The sequence below is a fragment of the Delphinapterus leucas genome, chromosome 3, assembly GCF_059928025.1.
Source record: "Delphinapterus leucas isolate spDelLeu-1000000601 "Yukka" chromosome 3, BTC_Dleu_Yukka2, whole genome shotgun sequence".
Taxonomy (NCBI): Eukaryota; Metazoa; Chordata; class Mammalia; order Artiodactyla; family Monodontidae; genus Delphinapterus; species Delphinapterus leucas.
The window spans coordinates 84,151,874-84,172,672 of record NC_143131.1 but is presented as its reverse complement, the minus strand read 5'-3'; positions in this window follow the sequence as shown (position 1 = coordinate 84,172,672).

Here is a 20,799-nt window from a genome sequence, read left to right as displayed (position 1 = left end):
TTCTTGCTTCTGCTGTCTGCCCTCTGGTGGATGAGGCTATCTAAGAGGCTTGTTTCCTGATGGGAGGGGACTGGTGGTGGGTAGAGCTGGATGTTGCTCTGGTGGGCAGAGCTCAGTAAGACTTTAATCCACTTGTCTTCTGTTCGTTGGGGCTGGGTTTTCTCCCTATTGGTTGTTTAGCCTGAGGCAACCCAACACTGGATCCTGTCCGGGCTCTTTGTTGGGGCTAATGGCAGACTCTGGGAGGCGTCACGCCAAGGAGTACTTCCCAGAACTTCTGCTGCCAGTGTCCTTGTCCTCATGGTGAGACACAGCTACCCCCCACCTCTGCAGGAGACCCTCCAACACTAGCAGGTAGGTCTGGTTTAGTCTCCTATAGGGTCACTGCTCCTTTCCCTGTGTCCCGATATGCACACTACTTTGTGTGTGCCCTTCAAGAGTGGAGTCTCTGTTTCCCCCGTCCTGTCGAAGTCCTGCAGTCAAATCCCAGTAGCCTTCAAAGTCTGATTCTCTGGGAATTCCCCCTCCTGTTGCCAGACCCCCATGTTGGGAAGCCTGACGTGGGGCTCAGAACCTTCACTCCAGTGGGTGGACTTCTGTGGTATAAGTGTTCTCCAGTTTGTGAGTCACCCACCCAGCAGTTATGGGATTTGATTTTATTGTGATTGTGCCCCTCTTACCGTCTCACTGTGGCTTCTCCTTTGTCTTTGGATGTGGGGTTTCTTTTTTGGTCAGTTCCAATGTCTTCCTGTCAATGATTGTTCAGCAGTTAGTTGTGATTCCAGTGCTCTCACAAGAGGGAGTGAGAGCACGTCCTTCTACTCCACCATCTTCACGTTTAGTCAAGACATTTCTTTATAGTGGCCCTTTATAAAAGTAAATTTAAAGTCATTTTTCTTATTAGATTTTCACAAATATACAACTTATTAAAATATTTGTGAATTATGTGTTTTGAAATTATCAGTAGTAAAGAAATCTAGAATATTTGTGAAAAGTAAAAAATATATATTCTAGTGCATACAATGAGAACAAAATTTTTAAAGTGCCAACATGGAAGGGAAAAGCATCAAATGGGAAAACTGGAATCAATTTTAATGTAATTATTATAGTAATGAGAGTATAAGTGGTCCAGACTTTTTTGCTTGATGGTAAAGAATCTCAGATTTGACTGTTTACAACCAGTGTATTTCAACAGCATGGCATTTACAAGCTAGAGATCTTGACAAAAACATTAAATACCAATGAAAGATATAGTGAACTGAATTCAATTAAACTAAAATTAAAGAAAGCATGGATAACAAGTAATAAAGTACAATAACAATAATCATTATGTAATAACAAATGGAAGTACTAATGTTGAATAATATAAAATAAAAATATAGAAGATGAAAATTTCTATAAGGAAACAAAGAATTTATACAGGTATATAATTGTATTTGGAGACTAAAAAAATTGAATCTGTGACTGGTCATGTAGATAAAATTTAAATGAGAACCTGCCATATAATAAGCACCAAAATAATCTTTATGTAATTAATTTGATATAAATAATTCAGTAAATAAGCAGAACCACTAGCTGTATGTTGTATTTTATGTGGTGTAATCAATACAAATTTCATGTATTCATGGAATATTTTCCCTAAATGCCAAATGTTACATACTAGGCCTAAAAGAAATGTTCAATAAATGATTAGAAAACATTGAAGTAAAATATGAACCAGAAAAATTAAGAAACTCGTAAACACATGGGGAAAGATGATGGAGCTGATTAAAGGAATCCTATTCCTTACTTTAATATTTTCCAAGACCATTCCAGATGGCCAGCATTAATCAAAATATATTTTTCATAATAGTGTGAAGGCACCACTTTCCATCACTAATAATTAAAGAAACTAAACTGCAATGAAGATTTTTTGATGGAAATTTATATAAAATCTCTAATTTTTTAATGAAACACAATAAAAAGCAAAAACAAATTTGTGTCTTTAGAGCTCAGTTAAGTACACTTTTGCAGGTGGGAAGTGAAATTGTGATTTTTACAAAGAAAATCTTAGACAAAGCAGCGATGAGGAGGGCTACTGCCATAGAATGAAAAGAAACATGTAGTTTTAATCAATTTCAGTGACTCTATGTCTCCTAAACTACAAATGACTATGATTGTGAGGTCGATTATCAATAACAAGGGGAAATGTGTTATTAAAAAGGTCAGAAAAATCTAACTGGAAAAGGAATAGTTTTTAATATTAGGTGGGGATGAGAATTTTTCTGTTTTTTTCATAATCGTGGAATACAATTTTGACTTCTTTTAGTCTATGCATTTAGACATAGCATAAGACAATTTAGAGGCTTAGATTTTTTTTCTGACTTCCCTGAATTATTTGGTTGAATGGTTCATATTTAAATATAATATGTCTTGAGTAAAATTTGAAAAAGTGGTTGCCTAGTCTATGTGGAATTTGCAAAACTGGGATGGCCTTTTGAGCTTGGGTGGGGGAGAGGGTAGAGGTGAGAAGCAGACTGTTGTTTCAGTCAGGAGTTGAGAATCATAGCAAGATAGGTTTCTGTAGTTTCCTGCTGGGGTAGGTAAATTCACTCTTAACCTTCAATCATACCTGCCTTTGCGCATTTTAGTGGTTATCTGTGGTCAAAGTCAAATTTCTCCAACTTGCTTAGGTTGTCATCCGGCCCAGTCTTGGCTTTATTCTTTTTTTTTCTTTCAGTTTTATTGAGATGTAATTGACATACATCACTGTATACGTTTAAGGTGTACAGCATAATTATTAGACTTAAATATATCATGAAATGATTACCACAGTACATGTAGTGAACATCCATCATCTCATATATATAAAAATTAAAGATGTAGAAGAAAAAATTTTTTTCCTTGTGATGAGAACTCAAGATTTATTCTTAACAACTCTCATATGTAACATACAGGAGTGTTAATTATATTTATCATGTTGTACTTTACATCCCTAGTATACTTATCCTGTAACCAGAAGTTTGTACCTTTTTACTGCCTTCATCCAATTCCTCCTCCCCCACTCACTGTCTCTGGTAACCATAAAGCTGATGTCTTTTTCTAGGCATTCGTTTGCTTGTTTTTGAAGTATAATTGACCTGCAACATATGTTAGTTCCTGTTACACAATATAGTGATTTGATATTTCTATACATTTCAAAAAGAGCAATAAGTCTATTTAGCAATGTCTCCATGCAAAGATATTACATAATTATTGACTATATTCTCCACACTATTCATTTTGTACCTGTGACACTTTTTTATTTCAACTAGAAGTTTGTACCTCTTAATCTCCCTCACCTATTTCTCTCCTCCCCCTACTTCCCTCCCCTCTGGCAGCCATCTGTTCGTCCTCTGTATTTATGACTTCGTTTCTGTTTTGTTATGTTTGTTCATTATTTTTGTTTTTTAGATTCCACATGTAAATGAAATCATACAGTATTTGTCTTTGTCTGACTGATTTCACTAAGCATAATATCCTCTAGATCCATCCATGTTTTCACAAATACAATATTTCATTCTTTTTTATGGCTGAGAATTATTTCATTGTATATATACACAACATCTTTATTCATCTATTAACGGGCACTTATGTTGCTTCCATATTTTGGCTATTGTAAATAATGCTGCAATGAACATCAGGGTGCACATATCTTTTCTAATTAGTGTTTTCATTTTCTTTGGATAAACACCCAGGAGTGAAATTACTGGATTGTATGGTAGTTTTACCTTCAGTTATTTGAGGAACTTCTGTATTGTTTTCCATACTGGCTGCACCAATTGACATTCCCACCGGTGGTACATGAGGGTTCCCTTTTCTCCACATCCTTCTCCAACACTTGTTATTTCTTGTCTTTCTGATAATAGCCATTCTGACTGGTGTAAGGAGATACGTTGTGGTTTTGATTTCCATTTCCTTGATGATTAGTGATGTTGAACATCTTTTCATGTGCCTGCTGGCCATCTGTCTTCTTTGGAAAAATGTCTCTTCAGTTCCTCTGTCCGTTTTTTAATTGGGTTGTTTGATGTTGAGTTTTATGAGTCCTTTGTATATTTTGGATATTAACCGTTATTGGATATATCATTTGCAAATGTCTTCTCTCATTCAGTGGGTAGCCTTCTTATTTTGTTGATAGTTTCCTTCACACTACAAAAGCTTTTTAGTTTGATGTAGTTCCGTTTGTTTATTTTTGCTTTGTTTCCCTTGCCTGAGGAGACATATCCAAAAAAAAAAAACTATTAAGATGTCAAAGAGCATACTGCCTATGTTTTCTTCTAGAAGTTTTATAATTTCAAGTCTTATATTTAAGTCTTTAATTCATTTTGAATGTATTTTTGTATATGTTGTGAGAAAGTAGTCCATTTTGATTGTTTTGCATGTAGCTGTCCAGCTTTCCTGTCACTGTTTATTGAAGAGATTGCCTTTTCTCCATTGAATATTCTTGCCTTCTTTGTCATAGATTAATTGCCCAAGTAAAGGTGGATTCATCTCTGGGTTCTCTATTCTGTTCTATTGATTCATGTATCTGTTTCTGTGCCAGTACCATACTTTTTGATGACTGTAGCTCTGTAGCACAGTTTGAAATCAGGGAGTGTGACACCTCCAGCTTTGTTCTTCTTAAGATTGGTTTGGCTATTTGGGGTCTTTTGTGTTTCCATACAAATTTTAAAATTATTTGTTTTAGTTCTGTGAACAATGCCATTGGTATTTAAGTAGGGATTACGTTGAAGCTGTAGGTTACTTTGTGTAGTATGGTCATTTTAACGATATTAATTCTTCCAATCTATGAGCACAGTGTATCTTTCCATCTGTTTGTGTCATCAGTTTCTTTCATCAGTGTCTTACAGTTTTAACTCTATTCTTCATCCTATACTTAGTGCGTTTCTCACCCACCCAATTCAGGCTTCTGCTGAGAGAAAGGCAACATGAGAAGACAAGCAAGACACCAGGATTAAAACTAGACTTTCATGTACTTTGAGAATTTTCTTGGGTAGCTGAGAGTTTACAAACTTTTTTCAGATCTGTGTATCTTGCGACTTGAAGAGTGTTAGTCATCAGTAACAAGGCCCCAAATGGAGCCAGAACACCAGCAGCTTCCTGCTTGTTGTTGTTCAGGGCAACTGTAGATGTATATACTCATGTTATTCTGAGCCTTATTCAAGTTAGCGTCTATATCTTTCCTGTTTTGGTAAATGGAAGTTAAAAAGGAATATGTGATAATAGTAAAACCAATTGAAGAAAACGTGTGAAAGTAATCAGAAAAATGAATGTTATCCAATTGTTCTATATTCATTAACCAATTGTGATTTTCATATCAGTTGTACTGTCAGACCAAATGTGTAATTTTTTCAGAGCTTACATAGTGAACTCAACTGATGATCACAAAATTAGACTGCATGCTTTTCAAATTAATAAACCACCAATAATAAAAACTGGGGTCTGAATAAGATGGCAATTATGCAGATACAGGAAGATTAGCACACAAAGGGCTAGTCTTGCTTTGCAATACTCATTTTTCTCTTGATAAAGGCCTGGGGGAGTCACTGCACCTATACTGCTCTACATATTGATGAAGCAGTTAGGAGGGGCTAGGCTATAGCTTTGTAACAAGGTAAAATTCCAGGCTAGAGAAATTACTTTATCAGATGTCAGCTTAATTAAAGGCTGCTGCTATACATTAGAAGCCTTGTTCTTTTTTTTCATAAATGTATTTATTTATTTTTGGCTGCGTTGGGTCTTCATTGCTGTGCGTGGGCTTCCTCTGGTTGCTGCGAGCGGGGGCTACTCTTCATTGCGATGTGCGGGCTGCTCATTGTGGTGGCTTCTCTTGTTGCGGAGCATGGGCTCTAGGTGCCCGGGCTTCATTAGTTGTGGCACATGGGCTCAGTAGTTGTGGCTCACGGGCTCTAGAGCGCAGGCTCAGTAGTTATGGCACACGAGCTTAGTTGCTCCGTGGCATGTGAGATCTTCCCGGACCAGGGCTTAAACCCGTGTCCACTGCATTGGCAGGCGGATTCTTAGTCACTGTGCTACCAGGGAAGCCCAAGCCTTGCTCTTAATAATGCCACTCATGCCAAGCCCCCAGAAGAGGAGGAGAGGACAGAAGAGGTGATCAGCTTGTCTTTCTTCAGTTACCTGGTGAACACTGGCCCTATCCTTCCTCTGCAGCTCCGGCTGTCTCCATGATGGCTGTTGGCTGTGAAAAACATGGGTATGTGTCTGTCACTTTAGCTGATGGCCACCTTGATAATGCCAGTTTCAGTGCCAGAACCTAGATTTTGATACAAAGTTGGGACCCAAAGTGGTGGGTCCTACAGTCCCTGGAACTATGCTGAGTATTTATCAGAAACTGGGGAGAATGTTGATTTTCTGATTCAAGCTTATATTTTCTTACTGAAAGACTAGAGCCAAACCTAGAATGTCATGAATATAGCTCAGTTATATATGCCTCCAGCCCCCCTTACCACGTGGCTCAGATTCCGGTGTGGGGGTGGGCTAAGACTTGGTGCATCCATCTCTCTCATGAGGAGCAGCTCAGGTCACAAAACTTACCTGACTGCCCACCTCGTTCCTCAGATATCTGTCATGCCTAGCCAACTCTGATTCCTAGCAAAGGACACAAGGTAGGCTTAAGCTGAGGCTTCTGCAGCACAGTAACAGAAATATGCACAAGTACATTTTAAGTTTCACCTAAGTTGGTGTTTTATAAATTTTGCAATGTAAAAATTATAAATTATAATTGACCCAGTGGTCTCACTTTCTGGAGTTCATTCCTTTGAGCAACTACTAGATGCAAATAAAGATGTCTATTAAGACTGAAGCCAGTGCTTCAGTTTCTCAGAATGTCTCCTCTTTATAGGTTATATTCAGTTTCCTTAAGTCAAAAATGCCTTGTAATGATATTTGTCTAAATCCCTAATATGAATATCCTCAGAGGATTCATATTTGAGATAAGTAGAATTCCTATTTCTATTAAAATGATTTCTCTTCATTGTTTCCTTCTATTTCAAGAGCAAGTCAATTTTGTAATTTTATTTCCAAATGTCTCTCGTGATCTGCTGACCATTGTCAGGCAATTACCATAATGATCAAAGTGTAGGCCATTATCTGATAGCTCTGTGACTTCTAAAGTGAGCATCCATGCGTTTAAGGACGGCAAATGTTCTCCACATTATAATCTTGACTATGTATCTTTTAACAGTAGGCAATAAATATGGGGGTATAAATCATTTACTGAAGTGGAGATAGAGAGATGTATTTCTACTGATTATAAAAATCATCATCTCTGGGCTTCCCTGGTGGCGCAGTGGTTGAGAGTCCACCTGCCGATGCAGGGGACACGGGTTTGTGCCCCGGTCCGGGAAGATCCCACATGCCGTGGAGCGGCTGGGCCAGTGAGCCATGGCCGCTGAGCCTGCGCGTCCCGAGCCTGTACTCCGCAACGGGAGAGGCCACAACAGTGAGAGGCCCACGTACCGCAAAAAAAAAAAAAAAAAAAAAAAAAAATAGAAAAGTCATCATCTTTTGAGTGAATAGAGGACTGTAGTAAGAACATAAAATATTTTTAAGATTAGTGGAAATTTAGGGATTTAAAGGAAATGGAGAATGGCACTTTAAACCTAATAAACAGTTTACATCTTCCCCACAGTTTGATGACTAGCCAAGGCAAGTTGAAAAATAGCAAGAACTCTTTCTTGCCTTGAAGTTATTAATCAGCAGAATTCTTCCATGTTGAATAAGGTTTGGGAAATAATAACGTATCTGTAGAGCAGCTAAGCTGTGTTTCTGGAGCATTCCGTAGCAGAAGAGCTCTACCAGGTAAGGTGAAGGTCTTTGAATCTCTTCAGCCTTGTGATTACTCACTTTGGCCATGATGCCAGATTCTTGGGAACTGCCTCTTGTTCTCTACCAGGTTTTCTTGGAGTATCATAGAGATAGTCATGAGTCCTAGATTATAAAGCAGACCCCAAGTAAGGCAGTCTAAAATGAAGTATTCCAGATCCTGTAACTTTTCTTGAAATGCCCTGCCCTGACTTTTGTTCTTCTTTCCCTCCTCCCAGGCTCCCTAGACCGTTATTTACCCTGCTCTTCTCCAGCTAACTTAGCAGAAACTGCCTATTTGGTCGTGCAGATGCATTTTCTTTCTCTTGAAAATTTCTCTGCTCAGGAGTATACTAGAAAGACAACCTCTACTTTACAAAATTCACACTTTTCCAATTAGAGCCGATACGAAAGTTGACAAATTTTGGTGAATTAATGAATCCACAGGAAAATATAATTAGACGTTAATATGCAGCCATACTAGGGCATACCATTTTTGTTTCAAATAAAGATTTTTTAAAAACCCCTCAAAATAAGGTTGGGAATTTAAGGCAATAAAGCGGGCATGGGAATTATATATGTTTTAGTGGAGCTCTCAAATCAGCTAATCAGGGAGACTTTGCTTAGAGTAGCTTCTACTTTAAACTTATCTGCAGCTCCATGAGTTGGATGTCAATCTGTTAGTGCTGTTGAAAAGCACTCATTCTGTAACTGTCTGAGTTAGAGAAAGTAGTAGATGCTCCTGGGCACATCTGACCTCATGATGTTTCATACCAAGTCCTTTTCAGATTTTAACTTCGTTTCTATTTATTTTATACTTAGTTTAGGAGAAGACTTCCCTTCTCAGCAGTCACATCCCCATATTATGTAGAAGGTCTGCTGTCCTCTATCAGATCCAAGAGCTCCCAGTCAGAACAACAGAGCATTTTTAGCCTTCAGTGGTTCACTCAGGCAGCTGAGATGAGATCATGCCCTTATAACTCAAGTTCAAAGTTCAAACCCAAGGTTAATGCAGAGGGAGAGGCATCAGTGATCATCAGTTGCCTCTTCTACCAACTGCAGCCACAAGATGGCAATGTGACAATTTAAATAAAATCAAAAGTTATTGAGCTTTGTTTTATTTAGGTCAGAGAATTTTAGAGACTGTAGAATCCACTTTAAGCAACTACTTAAGTTGGACCAGGAATTATATCCCACAATGTATTAATGTTTGTGCTGTGGTTCAGGAGATGGGTGAACCCCAGTCACAGTGATGTCAGCTGGGACAATATATAACCACACGTCCATAACCACACGTCTTGCCTTTTCCTTTTCTCCTCTAATGTACTCAAGTATAGTGGTTGGTGCAAGTCCATGGATTCGGCCTTTACAGAGTAATGAGAAGGTTTCAGATGACATTGACTCGCACTGGAGGACAAGAGCAGACACTTTGCTTTGATTTTATTTTTCTTCTCGTGAGATGAACAGAGTAAATTCCGTCAAAAAGTTAGCTTTTGTAGGACAATAAATCCTATTCTTTTATAGCCAAGTCATTTAACAATTACTCCAAATCTCATTGTTTTTCTCAGTGAGAGAGTATATGGTGAGCTTTTACTTTACGAAAAATTTATTATTTAGGTACTTGATTCATTATAGAGAACTGTTTCATGTATTTTGGGACTATGTAGTTTGAAGTATGCAGGTAACATGTTTATTTATTTATTTATTTATTTTTTGTGGTACGCTGGCCTCTCACTGTTGTGGCCTCTCCCGTTGCGGAGCCCAGGCTCCGGACGCGCAGGCCCAGTGGCCATGGCTCACAGGCCCAGCCGCTCGGCGGCATGTGGGATCCTCCCGGACCGGGGCATGAACCCGTATCCCCTGCATCGGCAGGCGGACTCTCAACCACTGTGCCACCAGGGAAGCCCCCATGTTTATTTTTAAAATAAGTCTAGGCCATGTTTCTTTCCTTAGGACTTAGAATTTTAAAATATAAAGTAACTACCTAATAGAAAGTTTGTGGATGTTAAAGAAATAATACATGTAAAATAGTATAGTCTTTGGCACATAGATATACAATGAATGTTAGTTATTGTGATATGATTATTATTTCTTGTTGTAGTGTTCATAGTTGGTGTTACATGGGCGATTATTCATGGGAACCTGTTAGCTTAACTCTGTCACAAAGCCACAGATAAAATTTTTTACCCAATTATCTGTTTTGGAAATGCAAAGAGAATAATATTAGTAGGTAATTCATGTTGACTAAAACTTTGAAATGTATGCTTTATATGCATAATTTTTTCCTCCTCCTTCATTCTCCCTTTTACATGCCCAGATCACGTCCTCATAAATGGGAATGAAGCTCAGCTGTTTGCCCTACTCTCAGTAGTTACTGAATAAAATGTTTCCACTTGGACCACTGCTCAGCAGTGTTTATCTCTGACAGAACTGTAGAGTGGAAGCAATGGTGATCTCAGTTACTGTCACTCATAATGACCTGAGTGGGGCTGGATGCTTCTTGCCTCTGCAACTCTAGACTCTGACAGTTAGATGTCTTGGTCCGCAAAGTGAGCACACTTTTGCCAGGATCCACAGTCTACATCAGCCAACTGGGCACTTTGAATTCCTTGCGTCCAGGAAGGAATTGCCTAACAGGCAAGGAGTAGAGATACCGTCTTGGCAGGAGTCATTGATCCTGATCATCAGGAGGACTAAGACTTCTGATACACAGTTGGGGCGGGGCGATACTTAAGGAACCAAGGTGGACTATTTAGGTTGATGCTCCTTCTTATGGATTGAATTGTGTCCTCCCCACCACCAAATTTGTATGTGGAAGCCCTAACCCCCCATGTGACTACATTTGGAGATAGGGCACTTAAAGAGGTAATTAAGATAAAACGAAGAGCCCTACTTCAATAAGACTGGTATATTTATAAGAAGAGGAAGAGACAGCAGAGCTCTCTCTGCATGTGTAAAGAGGAAAGGCCATGCGAGGGCATGGTAGGTGAAGGTGGAAGGTGACCACCTGCAAAGCCAGGAAAAGAGGCCTCATCATAAATCAACCCTGTTGGACATGATCTTGGACTTCTAGCTTCCAGAAGCGTGACAAGATAACTTTCTGTTGTTTAGACCACTTAGTCTGTGGTCTTCTATTATGGCAGCCCAAACAGACTAATACCTTCCTGTTGCCCACTTTTTACTGTAAATGGACAGCCTGAAAACAGCATACTGGGGACCTAGTCCCCTCTGGGATGAGAGTTTGGGTCCTGTCAACCAATAAGCTGCTGAGGCCAGCAGAGATGGTAGCTGAGAGTTGGGGGAATCTAGCATGGGCAGTGGAGGAAGGTGAAAGTCAGTGTCAGTTGTGGATTGGATAGCTGTTTGTCTTTGCTACCTTTCTTCCTCATTCCTCTCAAGAAGTGAGGCTTACTAGGTTCCTGAAGATGCCTGTTCCCTGAGCATACATGCAGATATGACTGTCAGTGGTATGAAGAGGGTCTGTATGGGCAGGAATACATGCCATGAGATCTCTCTTCAGGGAAGGGCTTGTTACCCAGGTGCTGCAGCAAATAGTCCTTGCCTGTTGAATGACTTCCTCACCTCGAGGCACATCCTTCCAGGCTGATTTCACATCCAGTGACAAATGGAGGCAGAGGTATGAAGGCTCATCTGTTCTGTTCCAAAGCAGGACAGCTCTGAAGGGCCACTTTAGCTCCAGACGACTCCTGAGGTCTGGGGAGGCTGCCTGACTTCACAGCAAGATGCCCTCTTCTTCTGCTCAGTTTTCACTCCTCCCCTGCCCTTCCACCACTGTTGATTTTAACGATGCTCCCTTATCAGCATCTCTTTCTGTGAACTCTGTCTCAGAGTCTGCTTTCAGGAAAACAGAACCTGTAGCATTCACTAACAATTGGGGTAATCTTATTAAAATGGGGACTGTTTAAAGCTTCTGGTTTTCATTTGGGGTCCTAATCACCTTTCTTGGCAAAATACAGAGTCACACTCAACATTCTGTTGCCTAAACAATTGCCTTTTGACTCTGTTGGTGGAAGTTGGTTTACAATCATGAGAGTCCTAAAGGTAACCAGTAGAAGAGGAACAGGTGCATGAAAGGCTGTCGCTGTTTTATTGTAGCTCACTGTCAGGGCCTCATCACTTTGATGCCTCCTTTGATGCCTCCTTTGATGCATCTAGAAGATGGTAAATGTTGAAGGCAGATGGAAAATGGATAGTATAATAGAGCTGAGAAACATTGAATTTTCCTTCCATGGGTGATTATAACTAGGTATAATCTCATAATCTTTGTGCTAAAATTGTGTCAAACTGACAGTCATTGTAATTGATATTAAAGGGGACCAAAACAAATGGGACAGGCTGCGTGTGATGGGCTTATTTTGAGATTAGACATCCATCCTGGGTAGACAGCCTATAATTCTGTAATTATGTTCTGCAAACTATGGGAAACAGCAGCAACAACAAAAAGTGCCGTGTCCAGTTTGCACATCATGAATGGAACAACACAGAATAAATACATCCTACTCTATTGATTGATTGCTTTTCTGAACAGTTCCTGTAACACAATATTTCTTTGTCGTGTCAAATCTCTTTATGCCATTGAACTTCCCATTGGATTAGCTGTGTTCCTCCCCTGAAATAGGGAAAAAGGGAAAAGAAAATAGTCAGTAGAAGATATTTCAGTAGAAGAAAATTCCTTTAAAAGTTAAACTATTTTATATTCAAACAAACCATTAAATAATAAATTTAAATATCCAATGGAGTTTTTACTTTTAGTTTTTGTATAATAACTTAGATCTGGATTAATGGAATTTTGTGATCCAAGACACATTTTAAAGTTACTCTTTTTGACTCCTTCATCATACCTATTTCTATGGCCTACATTTTAAAGTCCCTACATCCATCATTAACCTCTCTTATTCACTAATGCATGTACTGTAAAACATTTCTTAAGTTTAAAAAAATGACTAAATCGAACTTCAGTAGATATTTGCTGTTTCACATAGTGGCTTTGTGTTTTTACCTCAGCATCTCTAGTTTTTATTCTGTTGGTAATGGCTTTTAATTGCCTTTTAGAGAAGTATGCCTCCCCCATTGTCAGAATCTTAGTGTATATCCAGATGCTCCGCACACAGTTAATGGACAGAGAAGAGAAAACAGTTGGAGTTCTTGACTCCAGTGGTGATGGCCAGCATGAGACAGGTCAGCAGCAACAGCACCCTTGACCTTAGGTGCATCCCTGCCTTCACCCTTTTACCCAGTTGGGGTCTTTGGTTATTCTCGCTGATGGTCTGAGGAACCTGATAATTTTCTAATAAATCTCTTTTTCAATCATGTTAGCCAACCACTTTTGTTGAAGCAATAAAAACAAAATCTCTGGTTCAGAACTTTCAAAGTACCTAAAAAATGTGAAGTTTCAGTTTTGTATAGCGAATATAAAATAGGGAACTAATGCATCTAAGGTGTTGTAAAGACAAGGAGTTTTCAACTTTATTATTGAATACCTATCTTACTCATTTTCCTCCATGATCACTAATCTTTTAGAATATTGTCTCTTCATATGCTTTCATAATGTATTTGATCCAAGAACATGTTTCCACTTATTGAAAGTTCTTTATTTTGGAGAGAATATGGCAGAATATTGTCAGAGTGAAGAGTCTTTAGGATATTTGAGTTATCAGGATTGGGGAAGAGGATTTGAATCAAGCAGCAATTATGTCCATATTGATCATATTGATTGATTCATTCATTCCTCCGTTAGACAGGTATTGTGTACTTTATGCCAGACAAATAATGGAGATAATGAAATAAACAGTCAACTGCATTGCCCTGAGCAGTGAAAGCATGGGGTGCTGTGGAGCTCAGGAGGATCCTGAAAGGGCCATCGAATTCTCAAACTATGTGATGCTTGTTTTGGGTCTGGAAGAATGTGGAGGAAGTATTCTGGCGAAGAATGAGGGAAGGGAAAAAGAACCAATAGCCTGTGGGTAAGATCCAAGAAGGAAAGCATGGTGCATTTGGAGAAAGGAAGTGGTTCCCTGTGAGCAGGGTTTGAGGGTTGACATTAAGGATTTGATGAGTCGAAAAAGGATGGTAGGAGCTAGAGATGGAAAACTTTGTGTGCCACGTTTGAGCTTGGCCTTGATCTACGGACTGTGAGGAGCTTGGGAGCTACAGAGTTAAGATAGGCATTTTTAGAGAGTCAACCTGACTGCTGTATAGAGAATGAATTGTATGAGATCTAAAATCAAAAGAGAGAGAGCAGTTAAAGCTATTTAAAGAGTCTAGATGAGATACTGGAGGGGAGACCTAAGACAGAGACTCAGTACGGTTAGTCTAAATGCCCCTTCCATGTAACCACAAAAGCAGAAGGCCTTTCCATTGTTAATTTTAAATGTAAGTCCCATAAGCAGATTTCTTTCCTCCCTCCTTCCTTTCCTTCATTCAGGAGTTAAATGTTTATGTGCTCTTGTAATGCATTATTCAAGCTACGTAGTTATGGTGGGGAATGTAGCAGGTATATCGTCTACCCTTATTTCTGCCAGCAAGGGTTCTAGCAGGAAATGGTGACATACTCCAAATTGCGTAATTCAAGAATGGGTTATTAAAGGGAATATTTTTTAAAGTGGTAGAAGGTGGTAGCCTGGGGCCAGTAACAGAGGTTAGAACCCTTGACCTGAAGAAACAAGGGAAGGGGAGTGGCTTTTCATAATCTGGAATACGACAGCCTTGTGGAGAGGACCCACCTTGGGAGAAGCTGTGATCTTCAGTTGGGGTGGAAGGTACTGCCAATCCAAGGTGGCTTTCAAAGAGGGAGCTGGAGAACAGATATCCTGCCTATCCTTTTATCATCCTGCTCTATCCTTCCCTCCAGTATCCTGCTGGGCTTTCAGCTGGCCCAACCAAACAGAAGGGCAAAAGGCATGGGGGTCTATGATGTTTTCTATTTGGGTCCTCCTCATGGAGCAAAAAGGCAGTACAGAATTTTGGAGAATTAAGTGGGATGAGCAAACAAAAGTTATAGAGAATGCCAGGAAACTCCCATGCTTTCCTCTATCTGTGTGTGCATGTGTTTACCTTTTCAAGACTGTCTGTGATGTTTCTTTCAACTTGGTCTCACCTTGCTCCGGCAAGGAGAATCCAAAAATAAAAGATTGTATTGTGTGCTTCAGGGAGTGTGAATTGAGCAGGGATGGATTTCAAGACTGCAGCCCACGTGTAATAGTCCATTCTGGACAATGTGAAAGGCCAGAGTTCTCACAGGACCTCCTAGGAACTCCACCTGTGCTGCACAGAAAGCCCACATACCTGCCATACAGAGGGTTGTCGGAGGTCGTCCAGTGTGAGTCAGGAAGAGAGAAATGCAAATGTAAAATTTTACCCACTTTCTCTGAACTTCTCATGGGCTCTAGTAAAGCCAGAAAATAGCAGGGCTGAAGAAGTCAAGTGGAAAGTGAAAGAACAGATGTTCCCTTCCCTCTGTAGATCCATGGTTCAGGCTTGTACTGGAGGAGGGAAAGCTCTGGATTGAAATGGAGATGACAGTTTTGACTTAGAATGAAGTTTTTCAGTACCTGAAGGTGAATCTTACTTGCTGAACGTGGATTTTGATCCCTTAAAATGACTCCAAAGTCATGTGATATGCATAAAATGGGAGCAGAGATTGAGCAGAGTGTGTTTAAAGACAGTGTTTGTAGAAAAATAAAGCTACTCCCTGGTCTCTGTAAACCAGTTATAATAGTATCATAGGATCTACTGTGTGTTGAATTTGAAGCCCCAGTAGCGTAATTAGTCAATGCTACACTTTCTGAATAATTTTATTTCTCTAACGATATGGTGGAAAGGTTGAAATCATTTGGATTGAGCAAAATATATATCGTATTCATTGTTCAACCACAGTAAACTGAGTCACTGAGTCTTGGTCTCCACAACTGCTACTTTTGCTTTCTGGTGCTTAGCTCTTTAACTTCTAGGGAAGTTCTCACTAAGACTGACTCAGCAATAATACAGGCAACACTTCATTCCAGTTTTAAACATCAGCATCTATTGAATAGACATGCGAAAGATGCAGACCGTTGAGAATCTATGGAGTTGGGAGGAAAAAACACAAAAGGAAAACTTCATTCTGAAAAAGGAAGAACAACTGAAGAAGCCAGCAGTGAAAAGGAGTGTGGGTACATCTGATAAAGATAATAGAGTTAGACAAAAAGAGGAGTTTTTCATCATGGGGAAGTTTTTAATCGAGACAGAGAGAGAGAGAGAGAGAGAGAGATGGGCGGGCAGACTGAGGGGGAGAGAGAAACAGGATCAATAGGAACCAAAGTGGAAAAACAAACAAGAAAGGGCAAATCTCATAAATTCTGTATATGTAACTTAAGAGGGTCAGAAATGAAGTTCCATTTTTTTGTGTGTGAGTTTGAATTTTGTGCATGGGGCTACATCATCCTGGATAAATTGCTGCATGATCCTGATCAGTCAAAATACTTTCTGTGCTGTTTATGTCATTTTAAGTTTCAAGTTCCTGGTGATTAGGCAGGATGCTTATTTTTCTCTCATGATGTTATCAAACAAGGGCTCCTGTGCCCACAGCACAGAAAGCCAAACTCTGCCAGCAGGTGTTTGCAGCAAAGTAAGGGTTTGTTTGCAGGGGTCAAGCAACGGAATAAAGTTTAGAATAGGGAGATTAATCATAAACTCGGTAAGGAGATTCGGATTTAAGGGGCTTGGTTTCAGTGATTCAAACTGAGGACTTCCTCCAAAATATGGAGGTGTTCGTAGTAAAGAGTTGTAAGCTCCTAGAATAGATCTGATGAAAACCTTATTTTAAGCCAGAGGAACGTATTACACCAGGCTATCACTGTAAGCAGGGCTTGAATCCCAGTCACCACAGTGATGAATGATTCCAGGCACCGTTAGTGTGCCTTTCTCCATTGCATCCTCCACACAGGAAGCCTCACACTACTCTTGATCTTTTCCGTTCCCCCTATTCTGATGGTTCGGTCTTTCTCAGCAGGTTTTCCAATTGGCAGGTTAGTAGTTTACAGTTATCCTGTTCCTGGCCTGCTGTCCACAGACCATGTTATGTTGATGGTATCATTGGCTGCATTTTCGGTGTGATGATGCCATAATTTTGATGGTTCCTTTTGATTTCCTATGGGGATTTTGACGTTTTTTTAAAAAATTTGTTTTTGGAGGGAGACATTATTTATTTCAGTAGTTGGCTTGGGCAAAGCCATAAAACTTATGCTTTTTGGTATGCAAAATACCAAAAGCACTCTGAGCTATTTGAAGAGAAAAATTCATAGGGTATTGGTATTTGTTCATTTAGAGTATGAAGAGAGCAGAGATGGGATTCTCAGGCTATACTTTTCTCAGATTATGCTTGCAAAACGTTAATCTTTAATAACGCAGGGTAAAGGACAGGTAATCAGCAATTTCTTCCAACAGTAATTTACATTTGATATATATTCCTGTCCTCTTTACAAGCTTCATGTGGTCCCATAATTTTATATCTCATGCTCACTGACATCTAATATAAAATGCCAGTATATAAATCAACTGTGAAATTGGCCTAAATTGTGTAATAAATTGTGTCATACTTTAGTGTTTTAGAAAATATTCATTAACCTCTTTGTAACTTTACTAATTAGAATAAAATGGAAACTTTCCTCTCTTCACTTTCAAACATATGTACACAAATGCATACATAGTACGTTTGGTTCATTATTTGCGGAATTTACTATTACTGAGTTTTTAATACAAAACAGTTTAAAAGATTATCTAGAGTTCTGCTTCTGTCTGGTATATAGAAAGTTGGAAAAAGTGTGTCGCTCCCAAGCTAAGTACACTAAAAAATTATAACATTTTTTGTACCCACCAGAGAGCTGAAGTCACAGGACAAATAAAGTTACTTGATTTCTAAAGAAAAACAAGTCCCTCTAAGGGTATAGGGCACAATAAGAGTCTCAACCGTGCAGGGTATGGGAGGATGAGACACTGGCACCTTACAAGCATGTAAGAATCCAGTTAAAGTTTGTAACAAGCTCCCAGAGTCTGAGCATGGATTACAGTGAGAGGATAACCCCCATCTCCTGCCACCAACAGAAGGCACCCATTCCCAGGCTCTTCTCCTTGAACCTCCAAGGGGTCCTCACAAGAAAGGTCGTGGGGAGAGTGGGAGACCAGGGAAGGCCCCACTGCATGATGGAGTTCTGAGGGGAGGGGTAGCCACACTGGTGGATGGCTTTAGGGGCACCACTCCCTTAGGAAATGAAAGCCCTAGTCTCTGAGAGAAAGGCAGCAAACCCTTTGGCCCCCAGGGCACAAGTGAAGATCCGTTTTAGGCACAAAACCAAAATGTGTTATCCCTGAGAAAGAAAGAAAAGGCAATTGGATTTTATCAAAATTAAACACATTTGTTCTGAAAAAGACTAACAACAGACTATAAGAAAATATTTGCAATCCACTTATCTGTTAAAGGATTTATAACCAGACTATATAAAGAACTCTTAGAACTCAAAAATAAGAAAATAACACAATTTAAGAAATGGGTAAAAGGTTTGAGCACACACTTCAAAGAAGAAATATGTATGGCAAGTATGTACATTAAAAGATACTAAACATTATGTATCATTACAGAAGTTCAAATTAAAACAGCAATGAGATACCATTATGCACTTACTTGTATGGCAAAACCCCCAAATCTGCCAATAATGACTGCTGGCAATGATGCAGAAAAACAAGAATAAGTAATTTTGTTTTTAATTGCTCTAAAAGGTAAGTAAAAACCAAAAAACCAAAAAAGTATCAATGCACTTTGGTTTTATAGTATATGTAAAAGTAATGACAGCAATAGCACAAAAGATGGGATATGGAAATAAGTAGATATAAACATATATTTGTTAACATATATGCATATATATATGTTTTCACTTACATATGTTCCCTAGCTCTCTCCCCTGAGAATAACTGGATGCAGCTTCACCACAATAGCAACATAGTACCCTTGATCTCTGGACATTTCTTCAATAAAAGGAACCAGGGTTCCATGAAGAAATGCCAGGGCTGGGATAGGGAATGTACCAGATGAGCCTGGAACTTCTTTTTGGAACATAAAGTAAGGAAGTGTTCCAAAACAATGGGGATATGTTGAAAGTACATAGGAGCCAGCTATGATGGGGTTTCCAAGGGTCAAATCTGGAAACATTTGAAACTTGAATAATATTAGTAATGGATCATGACTCATTGAATAAAATAGGTATCCTTATGTTCTTATTGATATAAGCAAACCAATAAATTCAATTTTGATGAGGAATGGTATTTTTATAGAGTCTCAGAATAACTTCCAACAAAACACATATTCATTACAAAGGGGGAAAGGGTGACTTTTTAGTGATGAGTCCTGGCAAACACTACTTTAATCAAGAGAGCAAAGAGTGAACATTATCAGTAATGGGACAAGTTTAAATCCTGAGACTCCTGATAGGATGCATAGTAAAGGAACAGCATCAGTAATATATAAATACTAATTTCCTTATTTTCAGTTTTCATATTGGATTATGTAGAAGACTGTCTTCATTTGTAAGGAACACACTAAAGTATTTGCAGAAGAGTAGCATCATGTCAGCAACTCACACCCATAATCAGTTTTTTGAGGTTTTCTTACAAATTTTCTGTTGAATTTGAGATTTTTTTTTAGAAACGAAATGGTTTTGAGAGTCTTAATTGCAATTTGCATTTCATATCTTGTTATTCTTGCTGTAGTAAAGAGATTGGTGTGTCCTATTAGGCCAATTAAATTCTTAATTTTGGTTAAAGACTTTTCAGAGATCATTTAAGGAGAAAAAAATAGATTTTACACACCAAACTGAGATTCAAGGTAGTAAGTTCCCAGAATTCATAACACACTACATTACATTCATATTCCATTCTAGAGTAATTAAAATATTTTATGACAACAGTGGGACTATGGGAAATTGATTAAAAATTTGATTTGAATGTGTTTTTTTCATTTTAAGATTATTACTATAAATGACAAGTTTAGTTTTTGATTGAGGAATATCTTTATTTTTTAGGGTTTACTAAATACCAATGGTATACACATCTCCAACTGTTAGTAAAATTTAATCACAGAAGATTTGTGGTGAAATAAGGCAAACAAGATAGAAAGGTTATCTAATCCATTTAAGATCTTAATAGTACTTAATAGTACTCTTTCCAAGTTATTAAAAAATCGTCACGTAGAGACAAATTATTTTGTTTTCCTCGATTACCTCTCCTATTTCCCTATGATCTTTTCAGAGGTTTCAGAAACTTGTGTGTTACAAGTAGCCTCAGGGATGACACATTTGTACTCCTTCGCCATTAGGTAAGGGTACTCACTGAATCTGTGGGAGAAATACCATATTTTGTCAATTTCTCTTTGAAGGCACCATTTAAAACGTGGACATAACAGTCTACTAAGTGGTGTCAAGTGCTTAAGCTCTAGAAAATAAGCCATTTGCTCCCTGGTTGCCCAGGGTTCATTAGAAGCTGTTTCTTCCAGGACCATATCTATATGTGTGTGCGTGCATGAGAGAAAGAGATGGAGGAGGGGAGAGAGTGAGTGGGATAGCAAGTCGTTTCTGTTTATGGTGTCCATTGGGAGTTGGTAAGAGTTCTTTTTAAACAATCTAAGATTCCTGGACTCAGAATTTAAGTGTGTAATATAAGATTGAATTATCAATATCTCAGACCAATTTGTGACCAAGGAACACTTTGAGGTGACATTCAGTTGCAAATATCTAGGCTTAGAGACCTGATTTGCACAGGTGATTCCTTAGGTACTCAACAAGCATGCCCCATAGGTAGTAGCTGAGTCTTTGTGCTTGACATGGGCAACTTTACACTCAGAGCCACTTTTATTTTACAGTTTAGAAAGTGCCTCACATTGGTGGCATTCAGAGCCATAGAGTATAGTCC